The following is a 12,757-nucleotide window of genomic DNA, read 5'->3' on the forward strand; positions in this document are numbered from 1 at the left end:
AGTATATTTTTTACATTTATGTAAAGATAGAATTTTGAATATTTGAGGAAATGAAAGATACTGCATTTAATTGCTTAGAAAAGTATGCATAACTTTCCTCATTTTTCTGTTTTAACCTGTCTTTTCATTTAGGAAACTTTATCAAGTGAAACATCTAGAAAAACTGATATTATAGTATGTGATTGAAGACTTTGAGAGAAATTGAAAATATTTGGTATTTTTAAATTAACCTGAGAATAGTTTGGTTACAATTAAGCTGGATGGTATTCTTTACAATTAAAAAAATATTTAAGCAGTTCAGTTAGTATAATCTAAAGTTAAACTTAATTTTAGAGACAGGTTCCGCTTTGCACAACTCCAGGAGATGCCATGCAAGTACACGTAGTCCATGCACGGCCTAGATAATATGTAGTAGCCCTGGTTCAGCTGATTACCGAGGGTGATTTTCAAAGCAAAGTGGAGGCAGAAGAACCCTCTGAGCCAGTCATTTTCTGTGAATTAAGTACTTGGGGAGACATGTGATCTCTTTCGTGCTGCCCATGGATTCATTTCATTTATCATCTTCCTGCAGAAGAAAGTACTAACCGAATGTGCTACAAAATTAAGCACTTTAATCTGTTTTAAAGTTTTAACTAATATCAAATGACCCTCAGTGAACACAAGCACATCAAAGCAGCAGGAGACAAGTTAGGAGTTCACTACTAGGAAGTGAGAGCTGCTCATGATTCACCTTTAAAAGGAGACACAGACTGCTTGTTAAAGAGGACATCAAATGGTGTGTATCCTATCTAGAGCATTTTCTTGTGAAAGAGCATTTTAAGAACAGTTTTCTTACCCAGATTTTTAATACCTTCAGGTGGTTTATTTTCCGGATCAGCATAGCTATGCCCTCTAGCAGTTGATCATGGAAATTCTGTTTTCACAGTAACCAAATATGATCTTTCATTTATCATTTTTACTTGGTTCTACCTTCCTTCCTGATTTTAGTTTTGTGTAATTCTTGGACTTTTTTCTTGAAGTACCAACTCTTTGCTTACCTGCCTCATTCCCTTTTCTGTCTAGGGACCCATAGCTCTTAGCCATATCCAGTGAAGGCTTCTGCTTTTTCACTTTGTGGTCCCATTTGTATTGCCACAGCACTTTCCCTGGGCAGATGACCCTGACTGATACCACCTCCACTTGTGACCTCTCATTTTTAGTCCTTTTCACAATTTGATGATATCTGTCCACACAGAAATGACTAAAAACTCTTATTTAGACTTACAAAACTATTCTGAAATATACTGATTGTGATCCTAAGCCAGTGGATCGTCTTGAGGTACAGAAAATCACTAGGGGTAGAGAATTATGCCAGACTAATTCACGAAGTGGGAAAACTCATTTCAAGCATGTAACTTCAGATGTTGATATTCCTTGTACCTCTGAATCATGCAGCAATTTTGGCAAGTGCATCACCTCTTAGAAAGGTAATAAAACTTGAAGGAAGATGTTTCAAGTATGTTAAGGATGGTGTGTTTTCTGGAGAGTAGAATAGCATAGCTGAGATAGAAGTTGCAACTATAATTTTATGCTGGTTGCCTGAATTCTGCTCTCCATCTTTACCCTTAAATTTAAGTTTGGTAATTTATTTCTCAACCCAAGGAAAACACGCCAATGTGAATGAGTAATAATCAGGGTGTGAGGTCTAAGTGAATGAGCAGAAAGTTTTCTGGTTTACAGTGAATTAAGAGACTTTATGTTTCTTCATCAACATTACATCTAGGTCATCTTTTAATATTTATGCATCCACATAAGATGGATCTGTATTTGGGCCTTATAGAATTTATAATAATGAATCTATTACACATATGTGAATTTTTGAAATTTTCACATTGTACATTTTTTATCTTAATAGGGGAATGAGAGGATAAGAGTCCTTCCTTCCTGGCTTTGTGCTATTACTTTTTAATTCCATTAAAAAATCATCTATTTTTATAGAATACATAATTATAGAAAATTATAGCATATTTAATAGGCAGTAGATATGTAGAATAATTACATTATTTCATAAGTATATTTTAGATGTGATGGTAGGATTTCTTTTTCTATGGAAAGCTATGGTACTACAATCAGAAGAAAAAAAAACCTGTCAGAGCCTGTATACCTATAGAAAGGATTTTTAGACTAACTTTAGTTCATACTTGTATAGAGTGATGTCCTGTCCTCTGCTTTTAAAATTCAGAACAGCTAACAGAAGTTTATTCAAATGTGGCACTTTGACTTTCAGCCAAGATAGAGTAGTATTGTACTGAATTTATCCTCCCACATAAGAACAAAAACAAACATAATATATGGAATAATGATTTTCAAGATACTTGACATCAGACAGCAAAGGGAAGCAATTCCTAGAAAAAGGAAACAAAGTAAGCCTTACAATTGTCCCAGGTTATTTTGTTGAGAGAGTTTTCTGGCTGCAACACAAGGAAGGAGAACCTAGGCAGAGACATACAGACTCCCTGAGTCAAGGAGGTGGAACTGAGAATCAGGGAGACCAACGTGGATAGAGTCCACAGGATACCATACTAGAGGGGAGGGAGTAACACAGAAAGAGAACCTTGGGTATCTAGAGAGGGTTCCTCTCAAGTATTCTATGCACGCATATGAAGAAACTAACCAAAACTGGGGAAAGAACCATCTCAAAAGACTAGAAGGAACAGTGCCAGGCACTCACACAGGACCAGGAATGGGTCTATTCTCACCAGCCAGATTAGAAAAATTTATAATTCACAAGGCATTGAGTAGAGTACTCAAGAAGGTCTTGCTTCAATAGAAGGTAGTAGCCCTAGACTGAGCTCTGCTGTCAACCCCCCTAACAAACCATAAGAGCAAGTCTTGAAGGCAACAAACTATGGTAAAATAACTTAAATGCATTCCAGAACAAAGCTCAATAATATTTATAGGAGTACAAAAATATCTAGCACCCAGCAAGATAAAATTCATAATGTCTGGCATACAATGAAAGATTACCAGGCATGCATAGAAGTAGGAAAAACATAATTGTTAGTGAGAAGAATAATCCTCCAATCAAAACTAACCCAGAGTTGACACAGATAGTAGAATTAGAAGACCATAACATTAATAATTATTATAAATGTATTCTATATGTTCAAAAAGTTAAGTAGAAACATTGAAGATATAAAAAAGACCCAAGTCAAACTTTTGGAGATGAACAATACTGTGTCTGAAAAGAAAAATACACTAGATTGGATTAACAACAGATTAAACTTCCACAGAAGAAAGGGTTAGTGTATTTAAAGACATGGCAACAGAAACTATCCAAAATGAAACTCAGGGAAAAAAAAATTTTTTTTAATGAAAAATAGCATCCATGAGATATAAGACAACTTCAGTGACCCCAATATATGTATAATTAGAGTCCCAGAAGGAGTGTATGTTGGGGGTGGGGGCAGGGCAGGGATGTTTCAGGCCAGAAAAATATCTGAAGAAATACGTATCAAAAGAAATAAGGCTAAATTTTTTTCAAATTTGATAAAAACTATAAACCCACAGATTCAAGAAATTTAGATATGTAAGTAGTAAATGGCAGTAATCTTATCACTAAATCTAGAGAACTTTTTAGGTTTTAACTTGACTCACCCCAAATCCCCTTTCCCTAATGAGATTATTGTTTTTCTTTCTTTCTTTCTTTTTATTTTTTTAATTGGGGTATAGTTGTTTTACAGTGTTGTTAGGTTCTACTGTACAGCGAAGTGGAGTTCCCTGTGCTATACAGCAGGTTCTCATTAGTTATCTATTTTATACATATTAGTGTATATATGTCAATCCCAATATCCAAATTCATCCTGCCCACCCTTTCCCGACTTGCTATCCATACGTTTCTTCTCTATGTCTGTATCTCTGTTTCTGTCTTGCAAACCAGTTCATTTTTCTAAATTCCACATATATGCATTAATATGCTGTATTTGTTTTTCTCTTTCTGACTTACTTCACTCTGTATGACAGTCTCTAGGTCTATCCACATTTCTACAGATCACCCAATTTCATTCCTTTTTATGGCTGAGTAGTATTGCATTGCGTATACGTACCATATCTTCTTTATCCACTCTTCTGTCGATGGGAATTTAGGTTGCTTCCATGACCTGCCTATTGTAAATGGTGCTGCAGTGAACATTGGGGTGCGTGTGTCTTTTTGAATTATGGTTTTCTTTGGGTATATGCCCAGTAGTGGGATTGCTGGGTCATATGGTAATTCTATTTTTAGTTTTCTAAGGAACCTCCAAAGTGTTCTCCATAGTGGCTGTATCAATTTACATTCCCACCAACAGGGCAAGAGGGTTCCCTTTTCTCCACACCCTCTCCAGCATTTATTGTTTGTAGATTTTTTGATGATGGCCATTCTGACCATTCACCTCATTCTGAGGTGATACCTCGTTGTAGTTTTTATTTGCATTTCTTTAATAATTAGTGATGCTGAGCATCTTTTCATGTGCCTCTTGGCCATCTGTATGTCTTCTTTGGAGAAATGTCTACTTAGCTCTTCCACCTGTTTTTTATTGGGTTGTTTCTTCTTTTTTTTTCTTTGATATTGAGCTTCATGAGCTGTTTGTATATTTTGGAGCCTTTGTTGATTCGTTTGCAAATATTTTCTCCCGTTCTGAGGGTTGTCTTATCATCTTGTTTATGGTTTCCTTTGCTGTGCAAAAGCTTTTAAGTTTCATTAGGTCCCATTTGTTTATTTTTGTTCTTATTTCCATTACTCCAGGAGATGGGTCAAAAAAGATCTTGCTATGATTTATGTCAAAGAGTGTTCTTCCTATGTTTTCCTCTGAGAGTTTTATAGTGTCCAGTCTTACATTTAGCTCTTTCATCCATTTTGAGTTTATTTTTGTGTATTGTGTTAAGGAGTGTTCTAATTTCATTCTTTTACATGTAGCTGTCCAGTTTTCCCAGCTCCACTTATTGAAGAGACTGTCTTTTCTCCATTGTATATCCTTGCCTCTTTTGTCATAGATTAGTTGACCATAGGTGAGGGGGTTTATCTCTGGGCTTTCTATCCTGTTCCATTGATCTATCTTTCTGTTTTTGTGCCAGTACCATACTGTCTTGATTACTGTAGCCTTGTAGTATAGTCTGAAGTCAGGGTGTCTGATTCCTCCAGCTCCATTTTTTTTTTTTTCCTCAAGGTTGCTTTGGCTATTCGGGGTCTTTTGTGTCTCCATACAAATTTTATGATTTTTTTGTTCTAGTTCTGTGAAAAATGCCATTGTAATTTGATAGGGATTGCACTGAATCTGTAGATTGCTTTGGGTAGTATAGTCATTTTCACAATATTGATTCTTCCAATCCAAGAACATCGTATATCTCTCCATCTGTTTGTGTCATCTTTGATTTCTTTCATCAGTGTCTTATAGTTTTTTTATACAGGTCTTTTATACCTCTGTAGGTAGGTTTATTCCTAGGTATTTTATTCTTTTTGTTACAATGGTGAATGGGATTTTTTCCTTAATTTCTCTTTCTGATCTTCCATTGTTAGAGTATAAGAATGCAAGAGATTTCTGTGCATTAATTTTGTAACTTTACCAAATTCATTGAGTACCCCTACTAATTTTCTGGTGGCATCTTTAGGATTTTCAATGTATAGTATCATGTCATCTGCAAACAGTCACCATTTTACTTCTTTTCCAATTTGTATTCCTTTTATTTCTTTTTCTTCTCTGATTGCTGTGGCTAAGACTTCCAAAACTATGTTGAATAATAGTGGTGAGAGTGGACATCCTTGTCTTGTTCCTGATCTTAGAGGAAATGCTTTCAGTTTTCCATCATTGTGAATGATGTTTGCTGTACGTTTGTTATACATGGCCTTTATTATGTTGAGGTGGGTTCCCCCTATGCCCACTTTCTGGAGAGTTTTTATCATAAATGGGTGTTGAATTTTGTCAAAAGCTTTTTCTGCATCTATTGAGATAATCATATGGGTTTTATTCTTCAGTTTGTTAATATGTTGTATCCCATTGATTATTGGCGTATATCAAAGAATCGTTGCATCCCTGGGATAAATCCCACTTGATCATGGTGTATGATCCTTTTTTTTTTTTTTTTTTTGCGGTATATGGGCCTCTCACTGTTGTGGCCTCTCCTGCTGCGGAGCACAGACTCCGGACGCGCAGGCTCAGCGGCCATGGCTCACGGGCCCAGTCGCACCACGGCATGTAGGATCTTCCCAGACCGGGGCACGAACCCGTGTCCCCTGCATCGGCAGGCGGACTCTCAACCACTGTGCCACCAGGGAAGCCCTGTATGATCCTTTTAATGTGTTGTTGGATTGTGTTTGCTAGTATTTTGATGATGATTTTTGCATCTATATTCATCAGTGATATTGGTCTGTAATTTTCTTTTTTGTAGTAGCTTTGTCTGGTTTTGGTATCAGGGTGATGGTGGCCTCGTAGAATGAGTTCGGCAGTGTTCCTTCCTCTGCAATGTTTTCGGAAGCATTTGAGAAGGATGGGTGTTAGCTCTTCTCTAAATGTTTGATAGAGTTCACCTGTGAAGCCATCTGGTCCTTGACTTTTGTTTGTTGGAAGATTTTTAATCACAGTTTCAATGTCATTCCTTGTGATTGATCTGTTCATATTTTCTCTTTCATACTGGTTCAGTCTTGGAAGGTTATACCTTTCTAAGAATTTGTCCGTTTTTTCCAGGTTGTCCATTTTGTTGGCATATAGTTGCTTGTAGTAATCTCTTATGATCCCTTGTATTTCTCCAGTGTCTGTTGTCACTTCTCCTTTCTCATTTCTAATTTTATTGATTTGAGTCTTCTCCCTTTTTTTCTTGATGAGTCTGGCTAAACGTTTATCATTTATCTACTTAGAGAATTAGCTTTTAGTTTTATTGATCTTTACTGTTGTTTTCTTTTCTTTTATTTCGTTTATTTGAGATTTTTCTTGTTTTTTGAGGTAGGTTTGTATTGCTATAAACTTCCCTCTTAGAACTACTTTTGTTGCATCCCATAGGTCTTAGGTCGTTGTGTTTTCATTGTCATTTGCTTCTCAGTATTTTTTGACTTCCTGTTTGATTTCTTCAGTGATTATTTAGTATTGGTTATTTAGTAGCATGTTGTATAGCTCCCATGTGTTTGTGTTTTTTACAGTTTTCTGTTCTGTAATTGATTTTTTTTTTTCTTTGACTGCATTGGGTCTTTGTTGCTGCACATGGCCTTTCTCTAGCTGCAGCGAGCGGAGGCTACTCTTCATTGCAGTGCGCGGGCTTCTCATTGTGGTGGCTTCTCTTGTGGCGGAGCACAGGCTCTAGGCATGGTAACCTCAGTAGTTCTTGCACACGGTTCAGTAGTTGTGGCTCGCGAGCTCTAGAGCACAGACTCAGTAGTTGTGGTGCACAGGCTTAGTTGCTCTGCAGCATGTGGGATCTTCCCAGAGCAGGGCTCAAATCCGTGTCCCCTGCACTGGCAGGAGGATTCCTAACCACTGCGCTACCAGGGAAGTCCCTGTAATTGATTTCTAATCTCTTAAGTGCTGTGGTCGGAAAAGATGCTTCATACGATTTCAGTTTTCTTAAATTTACCGAGGCTTGATTTGTGACCTGAGATGTGATCTATCCTGGAGAATGTTCCATGAGCACTTGAGAAGAAAGTGTATTCTGTTGTTTTTGGATGGAATGTCCTATAGATATCAATTAAGTCCATCTTGTTTCATGTATCATTTAAAGCTGTGTTTCCTTATTTATTTTCATTTTGGATGATCTGTCCGTTGGTGAAAGTGGGGTGTTCAAGTCCCCTACTATGATTGTGTTACTGTTGATTTCCCCTTTTATGGCTGTTAGTATTTGCCTTATGTATTGAGGTGCTCCTATGTTGGGTGCATAAATATTTACAATTGTTATATCTTCTTGGATTGATCCCTTGATCATTATGTAGTGTCCTTCTTTGTCTCTTCTAATAGTCTTTGTTTTAAAGTCTATTTTATCTGATATGAGAATTGCTACTCCAGCTTTCTTTTGATTTCCATTTGCGTAGAATATCTTTTTCTATCCCCTCACTTTAAGTCTGTATGTGTCCCTAGGTCTGAAGTGGGTCTCTTATAGACAGCATGTATATGGGTCTTGTTTTTGTATCCATTCAGCCAGTCTTTGTCTTTTGGTTGGAGCATTTAAGCCATTCACATTTAAGGTAATTATTGATATGTATGTTCCTATGACCATTTTCTTAATTGTTTTGTGTTTGTTTTTGTAGGTCTTTTTCTTCTCTTGTGTTTCCCGCTTAGAGAAGTTCCTTTAGCATTTGTTGTACAGCTCGTTTGGTGGTGCTGAATTCTCTTAGCTTTTGCTTGTCTGTAAAGCTTTTGATTTCTCTGTTGAATCTGAATGAGATCCTTGCTAGGTAGAGTAACCTTGGTTGTAGTTTTTTCCCTTTCATCACTTTAAATATATCCTGCAACTCCCTTCTGCCCTGCAGAGTTTCTGCTGAAAAATAGCTCATAACTTTATGGGGATTCCCTTGTATGTTATTTGTTGCTTTTCCCTTTCTGCTTTTAAGGTTTTTTATTTGTATTTAAATTTTTTTTTTTTAGTTTTTGGCTGCGTTGGGTCTTCGTTATTGTGCGCAGGATTTTCTCTAATTGCGGCGAGCAGGGTCTACTCTTCGTTGTGGTGTGGGGGCTTCTCATTGCGGTGGCTTCTCTTGTTGTGGAGCACGGTCTCTAGGTGCATGGGCTTCAGTAGTTGTGCCTTGCGGGCTCTAGAGTGCAGGCTTAGTAGTTGTGGCATATGGGCTTAGCTGCTGCGCACCATGTGGGATCTTCCCTGACCAGGGTTCAAACCCATGTCCCCTGCATTGGCAGGTGGATTCTTAACCACTGTGCCACCAGGGAAGTCGTGTATTTAATTTTTGATAGCTTGATTAATATGTGTCTCAACGTGTTTCTCCTTGTTTTTCTCCTGTATGGGACGCTTTGTGCTTCCTGGACTTGATTGAGTATTTCCTTTCCCATGTTAGGGAAGTGTTCAACTATAATCTCGTCAAATATTTTTAGACCCTTTCTTTTTCTCTTCTTCATCTGGGACCCCTATCATTCGAATCTTGGTGCCTTTAATGTTGTCCCAGAAGTCTCTGAGACTGTCCTCAATTCTTTTCATTGTTTTTTTTAATTCTGCTCCATGGCAGTTATTTCCACCATTCTATCTTCCAGCTCACTTATCCATTCTTCTGCCTCAGTTATTCTACTATTGATTCCTTCTAGAGTATTTTTAATTTCTGTTACTGTATTGTTCATCACTGTTTGTTTGCTCTTTAGTTCTTCTAGGTCTTTTTTAAACGTTTCTTGTATTTTCTTCATTTTATTTCCGAGATTTTGGATCATCTTTACTATCATTACTCTGAATTCTTTTTCAGGTAGACTGCCTATTTCTTCTTCATTTGTTTGGTCTTTGGGGTTTTTACCTTGCTCCTTCATTTGCAGCATATTTCTCTGTCTTCTCATTTTGTTTAACTTACTGTGTTTGGGTTCTTTCCGCAGTCTGCAGTGTCATCGTTCCTCTTACTTCTGGTGTCTGCCCCCAGTGAGTGAGGTTGGTCCAGTGGCTTGTGTAGGCTTCCTAGTGCTGGAGACTGGTGCCTGCGTTCTGATGGGTGGAGCTGGATTTTGTCCCTCTGATGGGCAGTGATCCATCTGGTTGTGTGTTTTGGTGTGTCTGTAAGCTTAGTATGACTTTAGGCAGCCTGACTGCTAATCGGTGGGTTTGTGTTCCTGTCTTGCTAGTTTTTTGGTGTGAGGCGTCCAGCACTGGAGCTTGCTGGCTGTTGGGTGGAGCCAGGTCTTAGTGTTGAGATGTAGACCCTTGGGAGAGCTCTCACCGATTAATATTCCCAGGTGCCGGGAGTTCTCTGGTGGTCCAACGTCCTAGACTCGGCTCTCCAACCTCTTAGGCTCAGGCCCAACCCCTGGCCGGAGTACCAAAACTCCGCAAGCCTCAAGGCACAGAATAAAAGGGAAAAAAAGAAAGAAAAGAAAATGAACAGAGAAATAAAACCCCAATACAAATGTTAAAAGAAAAAGCAAACAGACAAAAACACACACACACAAGAAAAAAAAAGAGAAAACAAAAAAAAAAGAACAAGTAAACAAAAAAATGAAGCCCAAAACGAAAACAAACACTAAAACTAAACTAACAAAAACCAAAAACAAATCAACAGCAGAAAGCAAACTAAAAAAAAGGCAAAGAAAGCATAAAACACACAAAACAAGAAAAAGATAAAAACGAACAAAGAAAGCAAAAGGAAGAAACACAAAACAGCAAAAAAGTAAAGTAAAAATAGAAAAATAGAAAATATAGTTAAAAAGAAGATAAAAATAAAGCAAAACAAGGGAAAAAAGCAAAGGCAAGGGATGAAACACAATATAATGAGAAAGTAAAGTAGAAATAGAAAAAAATGTTTAATATTAAAAATAAAAAGATAAAAAAGAGAGGAAAAAGTAAATAAAAGTAAAAATTAAAAGAACAATAAAAAAAAGAACAACAGAAGAAAACGAAGAAAAAAAATAATAGTATTTTCCTGGACCTTCAGGTGTCAGTGTCCCGCCCCCACAGTGAGCCACAGCCAATCCCTGTCTGCCCAGGATGTCCCCAGTATTTCTAGGTCGGTCCCTGGACCTGCTGTGTGCACTGTGGGGCCAGTTCAGACTCTGATCTGGCCTGACTCCCGTGTGTACTTGCCCCCAAACTCCACAGTTACCCCCAAAGTCTGCAGCCTCAATTGTGGGAACACTCCCTGTCTATTCATATATTCCACAGATGCAGGGTTTACCAAGGTGACTGTGGGGATTTAATCCACTGCTCCTCTGGCTGCAAGGGCATATTTCCCTCTTTCTTTGGTCACACTGCTCCTGGAGTTCAGCTTTGGTTTTGGCCCCGCATCTGTGTGTGGGCCACCTTCAGGCGTCTGTTCCCCACCCAGGCAAGAGGAAGCGAAGCAGCGGCTGATTAGGGCTCACTTGCTCACTCAGGCCTGGGGAAGGGAGGGATACAGCAGTCACCATTGGGATGTGCAGGAAGTGCCTGTGGCAACAGAGGCCAGCAGGAAGTTTGCAACAGCCTGAGGCACACCATGCGCTCTCCCAGGGAGGTTGGCCTCAGATCCCGAGATCCTCAGCAGTAGTGGGCTGCACAGGCTCCCAGGAAGGTGTGGGCAGTGACCTGCACTTGCTCACAGAACCCTTGGTGGCAGCAGCAGCAGTAGCCATTGTGCCTGCTTCTGGGGTCCAAAATAACAGCTACAGCTCACTCCTGCCTCTGGAGCTTGTGTAGGCAGTTTCCTGCCATCTGAGCACATGGAGCAAGAAGCTTCTATTTCAGGCCTGCCCCTCTCCTTGCGCACCCCACGACAATGGTCCCTTGCGTCTCTGGCAGACCCAGGCTTCTTCCCAGACTCCCTCAGCTGTGGCACACTAGCCCCCTCGGGCTGTCTTCACACAGCCAATGCCAGTCCTCTCCCTGGGGTCTGACCTCTGAAGCCCAAGCCTCTGCATCCAGCCCCTACACCACCCCAGTGGGCAGACAAGTGTTTCAGGCTGGGGAGTTCTGGTTGGCACTGATCCTCTGTGTGGGATTCTCCACTTTGCACTCTGTACCCCTCCCTGTTGCTCTGCTCTCCTCTGTGGCTCCAAAGCTTCCCCCCCGCCAATCCCCGTCTCCGCCAGTGAAGGGGCTTCCTAGTGTGTGGAAACTTTTCCTCCTTCACAGCTCCCTCCCAGAGGCGCAGGCCCCGTCCCTATTTTTTTGTCTCTGTTTTTTCATTTTTCTTTTGCCCTACCCAGGTACGTGGGAAGTTTCTTGCCTTTTGGGAAGTCTGAGGTCTTCTTCCAGCATTCAGTAGGTGTTCTGTAGGAGTTGTTTCATGTGTAGATGTATTTTTGATGTATTTGTAGGGAGGAAGGTGATCTCCACGTCTTACTCGTTGCCATCTTGAAGGTTCCCCCCAAGATTATTGTTTTTAAAATGTGCTTTTTGATAATGATGGGCTTCAAAGGATTTGGCCATGTGTTATTGCAGAACAGATTATACTAGATTAAAGGATTATGAGATTCACAAATTTAATAGGATTGGGTTCTTAATAACATGGCTATAGTACCCAAATTATAATAATCAGGCTTATGTCTAAGTCCGTCATCGCTTATTTTGAAACAAGTTTTCTGCTGACAGTAGCTGTAACCCTTATGTTCATGTAGATAGAGCTATGTATTATCTCTTATTTCTTAATAATTCCTGCAGGAAATATTTATATTTCATCATGCCAGTTGAATTATTGATATCACTAAACAAGTATTAACAAGATTAGTTGCAAATATCCAAGAAATGAGAAGTAAAAGCATTAATAAATTTTTATTTTAGCTACTCTGAACATTATTTAAGTGAGAACAGATAAAATAAGTTGTAGTAAAAGCTGAATTCTCACAATAAAGGGTTTGGAAAGTAAATCTTAGAAGTACTTAAGAGATTTTCTTAGAAATAAATGCCGAGATGACAATGAAACTGGTGGAGTGAGGACCTTTGAAAATGTACACTTCCATTAAAGCTGGCAAATATTGTTACAACTTTTCCAGAATTTTAGAAACTAAATGAAGAATTACCTGTTCAAGAAAAATGGTCTGATCTCTTCATGAAGAGCAAGCTTTGTGGTGTTTAACTTGCCCTATTCTCCTCTCCTACTCTCCAGCTCAACAATAATCTTGAAAAATAACGGCCCTGC

The 12,757-nt window shown here is 38.9% G+C and overlaps 1 protein-coding gene across 2 annotated transcripts in view; it reads left to right on the forward strand.

The window, feature by feature from the left end:
* MND1 (meiotic nuclear divisions 1) overlaps positions 1 to 12,757 on the forward strand; it is an 84,534-nt gene that overhangs the window by 55,404 nt on the left and 16,373 nt on the right. The gene's annotated exons all lie outside the window — the stretch shown is intronic.

The sequence above is a fragment of the Lipotes vexillifer genome, unplaced genomic scaffold, assembly GCF_000442215.2.
Source record: "Lipotes vexillifer unplaced genomic scaffold, Lipotes_vexillifer_v1.1 scaffold498, whole genome shotgun sequence".
Taxonomy (NCBI): Eukaryota; Metazoa; Chordata; class Mammalia; order Artiodactyla; family Lipotidae; genus Lipotes; species Lipotes vexillifer.